The sequence below is a fragment of the Dromiciops gliroides genome, chromosome 4 (assembly GCF_019393635.1).
Source record: "Dromiciops gliroides isolate mDroGli1 chromosome 4, mDroGli1.pri, whole genome shotgun sequence".
Lineage (NCBI taxonomy): Eukaryota > Metazoa > Chordata > Mammalia > Microbiotheria > Microbiotheriidae > Dromiciops > Dromiciops gliroides.
In genome coordinates, this window is record NC_057864.1 from 196188886 (window position 1) to 196202127 (window position 13242).

The window sequence follows — 13242 nt, forward strand, 5'->3', positions numbered from 1 at the left end:
TAGATGCAAAATATGAGGTGGTTAAATGTAGGGTACTAGCAGGTGGGGAGGATCATGCAGAAAGTGATGCTTGAGTTGCATCTTGGAGGAAGAGAGGGATTGATGAAGCAAAGGTGAAAAAGAGTGTATTGTAGACATGAGGCAGCTAGGTGGCTCAGTGGGTAGAGTACTGAGCCTGGAGTCAGGAAGACCTGAGTTCAAATCTACCCTCAGACACTTACTAGCTGCGTGACCCTGGTTAAGTCACTTAACCCTGTTTGGCTCAGTTTCCTCATCTGTAAAATGAGCTGGAGAAGGAAATGGCAAACTATTTCAGTATTCTTTGTCAAGAAAACTCCACGGGGGGCAGCTAGGTGGCATAGTGGATAAAGCACCAGCCCTGGATTCAGGAGGACCTGAGTTCAAATCTGTCCTCAGACACTTGACTTGCTGTGTGACCTTGGGCAAGTCACTTAACACTCATTGACACCCCCCCCCAAATAATTAGAAAAATCCAAAATGGGATCACGAAGAGTGGGAGACATGAAAACGACAAAACAACAACAAAATTCTAAGCACAGGAGACAGCAAGTACAAAGACGTAGATGTAAAATGCTATGTGAAAGGAACAGCAAGATCGAGTTTGATTGATGACAGTAGACTGAGAGAGGGAATAATGAATGTACAATGAAGTTGTAAAGAGTTTTAAAAGCCAAACAGAGGAGTTTATATTCTCTCCTAAAGGTGATAGGGAACCACTGGAGTTTATTAAGGAGAGTGACATGGTCAGATCTGTGCTTAAGGAAAGCTACTAGGTGGAGCAGTGGATAGAGTACTGAGCCTAGAGTCAGGAAAACTCATCTTCCTGAGTTCAAATCTAGCTGTGTGACCCTGGGCAAGTCACTTAACCCTGGTTGCCTCAGTTTCCTCATCTGTAAAATGAGCTGGAGGAGGAGATGGCGAACCACTCCAGTATCTTTGCTAAGAAAACTGCAAGTGGGGTCACAAAGAGACTGAATGACAGCAACAATAACAACATCCTTAAGGAAAATCACTTTGGTAACTCTCTGGAAGATGGAATAGAGTAGGGGGAGACTTGAGGCAGAGAGACCAGTTGGGACACCACTGCAATTTTCTAGGTGAGAGGTGATAAAGATCCTGGAAGTAAGGTAATGTCTATGTAGGGGTGTGCAGGAGCCAGATCATGCATACTATCTGTGAGAGTTAATTGTTAATTTTTCAGTATGAGCATTTATGCCTCAGAAATCATCAAAGTCTACAAATCAGGCCTTGATTTATTGTTTTATTAATTGCCTGGATTTATAGAAGTGATGGGAAATATTAATTCTAATTAAACTTAAAAGTGTGTCATGCATATATTTTCAACCCGGAGAGCCAGTTGTTAAATCTTTCCCCCAGCACACCTCTGTACCTGAGGGAGTAGAGAGGAAGGGTTAGATGCAAGAAATACTCTTATGGTAGAAATGAAGGGATCTCAAATAGTACTGAGGTTACAAACCAGCAATAATGGAAGAAAATAGGGTGCCTTTGACAGAAACAGGGAAGTTTGAAAAAGAGGATAGGGAAGGAATAATGTTTTGTTTTGGACATGTTGAGTTTGAGATATCTTTGGCACCTCTAGCTGTCAGCATCAGCTTTCTCTGGAGGGCATCTTGGTACAAAGAATGCATGTTGGCTGAACCTCATAGTGTAAATAGAAAGAACATTGGACTGAATGTCAGAAAACTGAAGTTCCAGTCCAGGCTATGTTACTTATTAGCTGTATGAGCTTGGACAAGTTGGCTTACGTCTATGGACTTCAGTTTCCTCATTTGGAAAGTGGGTGTAATAATACATTTGCTGCCTCACAAAGTTGCTGTGAAAACCACATGAACTAATGTATGTTAAGTTGTCTTATATAAATGTATCATGCTATTGTTATTGTTAAAATTCTACTTAGCCTAGAATTAGAGGACTCTTCCCCAATTCTCCTATCTCACTCTCTATCTTCTGGGACTCCTCTACTCAAATTATCTCAGAAAACTAGAAAAACTTGATCCTTTGTCTCCCACCCAGACATACTTTTTCAGTCTCAGAGTCTTTGCATTGGACATTTTCCCCACCTGGGAATGTCCCTTCCCCTTCTCTCTGCTGGGCAGTGTTTTCCTTACTTCTTTCCCAGCCCCATTCAAGTCAACTCCTCTATGACAAAGCTTCTTAAACTGTGGGTTGCAACCCTGTATGGAGCTGTGTAACTGAATGTGGGGCAACAGTAAAAACTTATGTATACCTATTTTACACACCTATATGCCTAGGATCGCATAAACATTTCTAGGGCCAAAAGGGGTTGGGAGTGGAAAAAGTTTAAGAAGCCCTGCTCTAAGAAACTTTCCCTGATTAAATCCTCCTAAGATCATTGACTGCATTCCCTCCCCAGGCATCCAGTAGTGATGTCCAAAGCCACACTTGGTTATGTGGCTTATGTTTGCTTCCCTGTCTACATGGTGTGACTGTTTCTCCTATCAGAAACTGAGCTTCCTTTGGGCGGAAGAATGTATCTCCCTCGGCATACCAGGCATTTCTCAAGGACAGGGACTGTGTTTCCCTAATTAGGTAGAAATCTAGGCCAAAAGGAAATTGCCCTCTGGGAGCAATAGGTCCAAAAAGGTGTGAACTTGAATCTGAAAAGAACTGCTGGGCAATCCATTGTTCTCAGGGTAGGTGTTAGAATTTTCACTGGAGTCTCCTGGGCTTTGGTGGGAGTTGGAATGGGGTCACCTGAGAAAGGTGGCAGAGGAAAAAAAGGTGAAAGAAACACAGAGACATCTTCTCCCCTTCCCCATTGAGTAAATTTAAATTCCTAAATTCTCCCTCTGAGACCCACCCTCTCCTACTAAGGTCTACCTCTCCTACCCAAAGCATCTTTGGATTCCTGGGGTAGACATAGCAGATGCCTAACTTAGTCCTTTAGCCACTATGAGGCAGGGAGTTGAGAAGTCTAATATGTAAGTATTGACGTATACTTCATTTTACATAGGAGGAAAGTGAGGCCCAGAGAGGCAATAAGTCTATGATCCTTTGATTTGTCAGAAGTCACCTAAGTAGTGACCTAAGTGGCAGAGAAAGGATTTGAACCTATGTCCTCCAACTCTCGACACCTGCCTCTCTATAACTCCAAGTACGGGCATCAATCTATGATTGACGATCCATAGGGCCCATTGAATTGGCATTATCCATCTCTCCCATAAGAGAGAGATTTCCACATAGGGTCCCTATGCGAAGGAGCTGTGTCTTCTCAGAATTACAGGGCACATTCATGGTACTCCACTGTACCCCCATGGCATATGTCATCACAGTGTACACCTCATATGCTGGGGTGTTATAACAATAAATAATCTAAGAGCCTTAATGCTTTCAGTCTATCATCTTTTAACATGAGCTTGTATCTAAAAATAAACTTAGCCAAATGGATAAGAACCCTTTTAAAATAAAAGAAACTACTTGGTTTGTCCAGCTGGTAAATTATACCCAGTTGCCTTAAATAAGTGCGTTAGATGGTCATCAACGTTTACATTCAGCATTTAGGCATGAGGGAGAGGATATTGGGAAGTGCAAATTAGGCATTTAGTCTCTTGGAGTGTGTCTTTGCTTATGTCGGGGTAAGGATTTTCTTGGAGGCAAGGAGGGCAGAGTAGAAATGAAAGGGCTTATTCTGGAATGAAGCTATAGCCTGGTGTTTTGTGCACCCTGGAATGAGAGAAATGATACTTGAGGGATTTGTGGGTAGTTGGAGTTGAGATATTATAGCCTTAAGGGATGTTTCCTTTGATTTATCTTTTATACATTCCATCAACTTGTCCTCTCTTCTCTTGACTGAATTCTGCTGCAGAGAAGTTTTTCAAAACTCCTCCCACTTCAAAATTTAGCCTTTCCTCCCTCCCTCCCTCTCTCTCTCTCTCTCTCTCTCTCTCTCTCTCTCTCTCTCTCTCTCTCTCTCTCTCTCCCTCTCCCCTCCTCCCTCCCCTTTCCTTCTTTCTCCCTCCTCCCCTCCTTCCTTCCCTCCTTTCTCCTCCTTTCCCTCCTCCTTTCTCCCTTCCTCCTCTCTCCCTCTTCTCCCCCTCCCCTTACCCTCTCTTTCCTCTCTGTCTCTCCTCACTCCTCTCCCTTCCCCTACCTCCTTCCCATCTCTGAGTCTCTCCTCCTCCCTCTCTCCCCCCCCCCTCCTTTCTGTCTGTTTCTGTCTCTCCTCTCTCTCTTTCTCTGCTCCACTCTCTCCTCCCTCCCTCTTCCTTCCTCTTCTCCCTCCCTCCTTCCCCCTTCCTGTTTCTCTGTTTCCCTCACTCTCTCCCTCCCCACCCCACCTTCTTTGAAATGATTTAACCACTGAAGAACTTACCACTTTATTTTTCCTTTTAGTAGAAAAGTTAGCTCAAATCCTTCATTCTGTAGGAGGCTCTTACCAGCCCACCTCCCCCCCTCCCTGCCCCATACCTTCCCTCTGAGATCACCTTTCATTTACCCTACACATATCTTACATGCACACAGTATTTAAACTGCTTCAGGGATGACTTTTTTATCTTTCTCTGTATCCCCAGCACTTTTGTGCCTGGTAAGCACTTAACAAATACTTGTTAACTAATGACAGAGACCACATAACCTACTGATTTGGGTGCCATTTTTGAAACATAGCAATAGTGAGTGGCATTTGGCCACATGTTTTTGGATGTTGCATAGATGTTACTCATGGCCCAGGATCTGAGGAAATGCGTGTGTGGGGGGTGGGGAAGTGGATCTTGTGGAGCCCAAGACCACCCTGTTTCCCTCCATCCATTTGTGAATATCTGGTATCTTTCTCTGGCCTGACAAAAATCAGATAGCTAGGTTAGCCAAGAGTCTTTTCTACACCACTTCATATGACCTATATCCCTCTACTCTTGAACAATCCTGAACTGTGTCCTCATCTGAGTCTGGAAACCTTCCAGCTCATTTCTGGGGAGTGGTCACAACTCTGGGGCCCATGGTTCAGAAAGCCATCTCCCTCTTCTGCAATCTAACAGGAACACATGCTGTTGACTTCTTGTCTTGTCCTCTCTCTCCTTCCTCAGCCCCCCCACCTCTTGCTTCTCCATACTAAAGCAGCCACATGTTCTGAGTTGAGTCTGAGGATCAAAGAGTCACAGAATCTCCGAGCTGGAGAGACCTCAGAGACCACTTAACGGGATTCATTCCTGAAAGGCCCCTACAACATACTCAACAGGTGGCCATCCAGCATTAGTTTGAAGACCTCTAGTGAGAAGGAGCCCATGAGTTCCCAAGGCAGCTCATGCTACTTTTCATTGTTTTGTTGTTGTTTAGTCATTTAAACAGCCCTAATTGTTACAGAATGTTGTTTTTTTCCACATCAAACCTACGTTTGAGTCTTTGTGAGTTCCATTTTTTTTCCCTCCATCTGTCCTCTAGACCTCAGGAGTTTTTAAACCTGCCTCAGACACTTAGTAGTTATGTGACCCTGGCAAGTCACTTAACCCTGTTTACCTCAGTTTCCTCATCTGTAAAATGAGCTGGAGAAGGAAATGGCAAATCACACCAGTATCTTTGTCAAGAGAACCCCAAAAGGAGTCACAGAGATCAAACAACAACAAACAAACCATATTCCAATATAATGAGTTTCCTTTCTAAGTGTTCCTATTTTATTTTATGCATTTAAAAATGTGATTCTTAGAAGGATAGACTTCACCAGACAGTCCAAGGTATCCATAACCCAAACGTGGTTCTGCTAGGCCCTAGGGCCAAGCAGAACAACCTTAATGTTTCTTCTCTAATACAGCCTTTCAAATACTTAAAGAGAGCTGTCATCCCCAGCTCACCCACCCAGCCCAATCTGTCACTCCTTTGGGCTAAATATCCTTCAGCCAATTCTTATTTTGCAAAATCCTTCATTCTCCTGGCTGCCCTTCTTTGGAAATGCTCCAGTTTATCAGCACTTAGCACAGTGTCTGGCACATAGTAGATGCTTAATAAATATTTACGGATTGATTATCAACATCCTTCCTAAAATGTTGAGGCTAGAACCAAATATATTCCAGATGTAGCCTAACCAGGGCAGGAACCTAACCAATACCCAAATTCAAGCATTCCTCACCCTCAGACAGAACTGTAAGTGGGGTAGAACAAACAGCATAGTCCCCAGACTTGTTGTTTGTCCTTTATTCTTGAAGAGGACTGTGACATGGGGGTGATGTCATGACTTGCACTGAATTGGATTTAAAGGAGGGAGGACTGTGCAAGGTCATCAGCTTCACTCTCTCCTCCAGAACCATCTGAGTTCAGTGTTAAATTATATATCAGGGGGCAGCTAGGTGGCACAGTGGATAAAGCACCAGCCCTGGATTCAGGAGGACCTGAGTTTAAATTCAGCTTCAGACACTTGACGCTTACTAGCTATGTGACCCTGGGCAAGTCACTTAACCCTCCTTGCCTCGCCCTCCCCCCCAAAAAAAGATATATATCAGGACAAGTGGTGATGGCCCTGGATGTTTTAGGCAATTGGGGTTAAGTGACTTGCCCAGGGTCACACAACCAGTAAATGTCTGATGTGAGATTTGAACTCAGGTCCTCCCGACTTCAGGTCCAGTGACTTTCCCCCAGGAATACCAAAATGTAAAGTCCTTGCACTACTTCAGCAGGTAGAAAGAAACAATTGACATTGGCACCTCGTTATCCAGAATAAGTAGTTAAAATAAAAAGCTACCAGATGGCATTCTTCTATGGGATTTCATGTGACAGCCTTGGTACACATTCTACTTTACCCATCCCCTCCTGATCGCTGGCTGAATTTGCCTCAAAAAGTTGATAGTTTAGCTGCTTGCAGAAGGCCATGTTATAGTGCTTGCCCTTTGGGGCAAACATGCATTAGAACTCTGCCTCTGAGGTTCCCAAAAGTCCCGGGAAGATAGTTAAGAGGAATGGCAGAAATACAGACTCCCTATGCCAATGTTTTTCAAGCTGTATTCTGTGAAAAACCTAGTGTTTGATGAGAAAATGTCAATGTTAGCCATATTTTCTCTTCAAAAATATTAAATCTGAAACTCGATTTGATAACAAATGCTCATTATGTGGGACAATTTTTTTCAGTATGAAAATAGGCTTAATTTATCCAATTTGCTCCAAAATTTTCCCAATCGCTCTATATCCTGGAAGTATTTCACACCCCCTAAAATCATACTTTTAGATTTTTATCAATATATTTCAATTTCCTAAATATTCTGTGTCCAAATTACTTTGCAAAAGTCTCCTCTCTGTCTCTCTCTCTTCCCCTCTCTGTCTCTCTCTGTCTCTCTCTCTCACACACACACACACACACACACACACACACACACACACACACACACACACACACACACACATTTTGTACACTCTGAGGAGATATTCAATCATTGATTACCTTAAAAAATGCCATCACCTCCCCCCAACCCAACATTCCCAACCCTCTAACCCACTGCTTGAAATGAGAATCAGAATGGGGTTGGGGGGGGAGGGCAAGAAGAAAGGGGAATGGGTACCATCTTACTTCTCAGTAGGATCAGAAACCTTTAGCGATTCCTAGGTTAACAAACCTTCCTGCTTCCTTCCATTTTCTTTGTCTGAACTGAATCAGGAGTCATCTCTCCTTTTTTTCTTTTTTCATTCAAAGTGCTATGTACACATACACTCATACATACCTCAGGGACATGCATAGTCTTAGCTTTACATACCTAAATATAGGGCCCTTTGATACATATTCTTACATATACACCCCTTACTGCTTTGTGGTCATGCACCACTCCACCCCCTCCTGTAGACAAGGTATGTTCTTCACCCCTGGTACTCTGGTCTTCCTGGTCTCCTATTCTCACTCCCTCTCCTCATTTTGTGGGCTTTCGCTGAAGTCTTATGACTGTTTGTTCTATTCCTATCAGGCTGTTTGCTTACTCTGGCACTACTTTTTATCTTATAATGTCATTTCTTTCCCTACCTTCCTAGGGTCCTCCCTACTTACTTCTAGCATGCCTGTTCTTTGCCCCTCTCCTTCCACCTCCCTGCCTCCACTTCCTCCCTCCTCCTCCAGTTGCCCAAGTCTCTACAGCCCTCCCCCCACCTCCCTTAACTTTCATTCTCTTACTGACCTAATACCTCTGCACCCCTCTGCACACATTGTTCCCATTCCAGGCCCACTCCTGCCAGCCCCTGGCCTTTCCCGTGCCTCGGTTCTCATTCTTCCTTTAGATAAACAAACCAAACCCTGCTGTCAGATACATAGGAGGAGAGATGAGGGAATGAGTGGGTGACAGGGTGGGCAGTGCTCTGGGCAGAGGAACCTGACATGTCATCCCCGGTTGGCACCTCCTGAATTTCTATTTCACATCAGTAAAGAAACCAGCTACCCTCCACCTCTGCCATCCTCCCTACTCTTTTTTCTTCCCCCACTGCCCAACTCCTGCCACCACCACATGCCTCCTCCCTCCCCAGATTTCCCTTCTTTTCCTTTCCCCAACAACTGACTGAAGCATTACAGACTGGCTGGGAGGGGTGCCTGCCACGGGCTGCCTTTACTGTCTCCTCCCTGAGAATCAGCATCATCCAGGTTTCTATCCCTAGGATCCCTCCATCAAAAGAATTAACCTGCCTCCCCCATGGAGTGTAGGGGATCAGTGGTCACTGTTTAAGGCCCCACAGTTAGGACAGGGACAAGGACAGTGTCAGACACATGGGCAAGGACAGTGTGAACCAGAAGTAAAGAGACCAGGGCAGAGATAGAGACCAAAAAAAGCCACAAAAGGGGGCAACAGGGGCATCTAAAAGACACTGTCAGAGGCACAAGAGACAGAGTCAGGAAAAGAATTCAGACAGGGCAAAAAGCAGAAACAAAGGAGGGGCAGTGTTTCAGTCAACAGTTCTCAGGTTTGGGGAGTTGGGGCAGAGAAGAGAAGTATGGTTGTTCAAGGCAAAACTGTGCTTCCCTCTACTAAGCCATGCTGGAGTAGGCAAAGTAGCCTGGGGCTTAGGCTCCCTTGTGTGCTGGGGAAAAGAAGGGGAACAACAACAAGTGGGGGGCATTACTCACAGTTAGACTGGCACGATGAGGTCCCCGACAGTTCTCGGGTTTCCTGCCCTAAACTCTCCACGATTTCTCCCTCTTCAGGCTAAGACTGGGGCTAGGGCTGGGGCTGGGGCTGGGGCTGGGACTCCAGGGGACTTGGCTGGGGGGCCGGCCGGCCAGGGACAGCTGCTACTGCTGATGTCAGAGGGTCATGAGTGAAACCTGAGGACTGAGCCAATCTTCAGGTAGGAAGATTGTCCTTCGCTTGGGTTTCAGACATGGCTCCCGACTCAGCCAGGGGAGGCTGGGACCTCGGGGGCTCCTCACTGATCAGGGGGTGAAAGAGACACTGGCAGCCAATACTTCTAAACCCCCTCCCTCTGACATACACCTAGCACAAATTCACAAACAACATAGCCTTATGAGTAGTCCCACGCTTATCTTTATATCCTATCACATACACATGAATTCACTCACACGAAATGAATGCCCCATATGTACTTAATGCTCACTCTAATTCCTACTCATTCATACCCAGACATGTACATTTTTATACAAGTACCCAAAAGCTAGAATTTATATAGTTCTTTAAGTCTTGCAAAGCATTTTACATATATCAACTCATTTGACTCTTAAAACTCTGGGAGGGAGGTGCTATTGTCCCCATTTTGGAGAGGAAGAAACTGAGGCTGAGAGAAGTTAGGCGCCTTATTAAGAGTCACACAGCTAATAAGTTTCTGAGGTGGGATTCAAATTCAGATCTGACTTCAAGTGCAACATTCTATACACTGCGCCACCTAGTGGCACTTTGTAATACACTCACAGAGAAAGAACCAAACATCCTTAGCCTCAAACTTTTATCCAACGTCTAATCAACAAGCCAACAAGCATTTATTTAATTATCTACTATGTGCCAAACACCCTGTGTGTCTGTCTCACAACCTAGTCTCATCCCTCTCCATACTCCAGTCCTCCATCATCTCACATATATCAAGGCCATACTGCAGTATACGGGGCACCTAGGGGCTACAGTGAGCAGAGCACTGGGCTTGGAATCAGGAAGACTCATTGTTGTGAGTTCAAATCTGGCCTCAGACACTTACTAGCTGTGTGCGCCTGAGTAAGTCACTTAACTCTGCCTCACTTTTCTCATCTGTAAAATGAGCTGGAGAAGGAAATGACAAATCACTCCAGTATCTTTGCCAAGAAAACCCCAAATGGGGTCAACAAAGAGTTGGACACAACTGAAAAATGACTGAACACACAGAGACACAAATATACCCTATAATGCCTCCCTGGACACTATTTGGGTTTGGTCAGAAAACTGACCGTAGGAATCAGGATACAGATGGGTTCAGCTCTAGGTGACATAGTGTAGATGGAAACATTTAGGCAGATATGCTCAAAAACTCCGTCACTCCAACCCCAACTGAAACTTCTTTCTTTACACCCAACCCAACAACCAAGGGATTTGTAGACTTTGGTGACCCCTAGTGGTCCTAAGGTGACTTGGCCCTTATGTATTACTTTCTTTACACATCCTGTTTCACCTCTTTAATTCTGAAAAAGAACATAGTGCCTGCCCTCAAGAAACTTGCAATCTAATAGGAAGTAAGACATGCTAGGAATAAGCCTGTACACAATTAACTATTATATATGTAGCTATATATGTATATGTGTGTATATATAGACACACATATACATAAATTTGGGGAGGGAAAGATCACTTCTAAATAGAGGTGATAAGAAAGAATCCATGAAGAAGGTAGCACCTTGGTTGAACTTGAAGAAAGGGAAAGACTTTAGCAGACAAAAATGGCATTAGGAGGGCAGCTAGGTGGTTCAGTGGATAAAACATTGGCCTTGGATTCAGGAGGACCTGAGTTCAAATCTGGCTTCATACACTTGACACTTACTAGCTGTGTGACCCTATGCAAATCACTTAACCCTCATTGCCCTGCAAAAAAAAAAAATTTTTTTAAATGGCAGTGGAGCTGTGGGTATGGAGGTGGAACACGACCATCCTGGATACAGTGGATGACATGAAAAAAAGCAAATACCAACTTGCTTTCACATACAGGGACTGGGTTAAGCTTGTAGCCACATGCAAAGGCAGAGAAGACAAATTTTAACTCTCTCACCAGGTTTTATTTTTAGATGATTGAATCAGTCTCCATCCCAATATATGTATGTGTGTCTGTCAGTGACTGGCCTCTTGGCCATAGAAACTAGGCACATGATATCTGAGCAGCCATGGCCCAGACAACCGTGTATGCCCACATGCAAGTTCCCATTTTCTGATGGTTGAGTTCTGAACCAAGAGACAATAACTAGAATAGGCCCTGATGGAATTGGTCCTTTGAACAACATAGTTCTGTCCCACTGGTAGCACATGCCAGTAATCCCTGCTACTGAGGAAGCTGAAGCTGGCAGACTTTTTGAGTTCCAGAGTTCTGAGCCATAATAGCCTGAGTCCTCAAGGAGTGGGAGGGCACCATGTTACCTAAAAAGAGAGGAACCAGCCCGGGTTTGAAACAAACCAGTTCCAACCTCCCATGCTCATTAGTGAGATCTGGCCTGTTGTATCCCTCTGCACTTCCAGCCCAGTCAAGATAGGGTGGCTTAGTCTTTAAAAAAATAAAAACAGGGGGCAGCTAGGTGGCACAGTAGATAAAGCACCAGCCCTGGATTCAGGAGGACCTGAGTTCTAATCCGACCTCAGACACTTGAGATTTACTAGCTGTGTGACCTTGGGCAAGTCACTTAACCCTCATTGCCCTGCCCCCCCAATTTTTTATTTATTTAAAAAATTAAAAACTAAAACAAAAAACCAGGCACAAAAGACCCTTTTGGTCCCTCCCTGTTTCAAACCGCTGACCCCAGCTATTGGACAAGCCTGTTGGAAGTCATTAGAGATTTCTCCCCAGACCTAGGACCAGAGGCCTTACTATGAGGTAAGGAAGGAGAGGAGGAGTGGGATAAAAGTAACTCGGGAAGGCTTCCTAGAGTCCGGGAGTGTGGTTCAGAATTGGAAGGAACAGATCTGGGCATGTCAGGGGGTGGGGGATAATAATCCTAGTATGGAGAAATCCCAGGAACAGCAGAGGATAAAGCCTCCATGGGAGACTGAATCCAAGCTTGCCTGCACTTCCAGGCCATTCCCCACCCAAGGAGCTGACTAGGGCAGCACCCGAGAATACTTGGGATTAAATTTCTCAGAAAGAGGTACTTCCTCTCTGCCTCCACGCTAGGAAATTTGTTATTGCTGGTATGATACAAAAATTTTTGATTGGTCTGAGGGTTAGGGCTGGGGTGGGGGTGGGAGGGGTGAGAGGTGGAGTTTGGGGCAGGGACGGTAGGCAGTAGAGGGACTGGAGGAAGGGGGATGGAACTAGAACTAGAAGGGAATTGTGATGAATGACTTGATGGGTACAAAAAAGAAATTGAATCCAGCAAAGCACATTGAACACCACTCAGCAGAGATCAATCAATCAAGCACTTTTTTTTTTTTTGGTGAGGCAATTGGGGTTAGGTGACTTGCCCAAGGTCACACAGCTAGTAAGTGTCAAGTGTCTGAGGCTGGATTTGAACTCAGGTCCTCCTGAATCCAAGGCCAGTGCTCTATCCACTGTGTCACCTAGCTGCCCCTATCAAGCACTTATTTTGTGTCAAATACTATGTTTAGGACTTAGGACACAAGGCAAAAATTAAATGATCGCTGACCCCAAGGAGCTTTCATTCTAACTAGGGAGACAACACAAACATAGATGAGTAAAATGGCCCCTCTAGAAGATGAAGAAATAGCCTGGATCTTTGTGGGCTATTGAGTTTGGGAGTTTTTGCTCATCTCCTGAGGCAAAATAACATTGCAGAGTTTGGGAACAGGAGCAGGACTAGGGGAGAAAAAAACAAATAAAAAACCTGGGAAAGAAGAATAAAGAACACACAGAAAAGAGAAATGGTGTGGTGGGACTCAGATGTTGCCCAGAGCAGATATCTGGGGTGGCAGTTTGAACGTCAGCCATAGATTTGGGGTGCTTTCTTTCCTAGGCAAGACAAAAAGGGATGGTCAGAGAGGTATAGATTACTCCAATCAATGGTAGATTGCAAAATGAACCTATTCCCCATACTTTTAGGTAGATGTGTGACCCGTTCCTAAACTATTCCTTTATTCTCTTATCAAT

The 13242-nt window shown here is 44.5% G+C and overlaps 1 protein-coding gene across 4 annotated transcripts in view; it reads right to left on the reverse strand.

Moving 5' to 3' along the window:
* Window positions 1-9198, reverse strand: part of SCN4A (sodium voltage-gated channel alpha subunit 4) — a 100487-nt gene extending 91289 nt beyond the window's left edge. For 2 of the 4 annotated variants that reach the window (XM_044004189.1, XM_044004188.1), the window contains exon 1: window positions 9083-9198. The gene's annotated coding sequence lies outside the window, so the exon portion shown is untranslated. The remainder of the gene's footprint in view (window positions 1-9082) is intronic. The other 2 variants (XM_044004190.1, XM_044004191.1) reach the window with 1 other exon arrangement.
* Between the last annotated feature and the right edge of the window lie 4044 nt (window positions 9199-13242).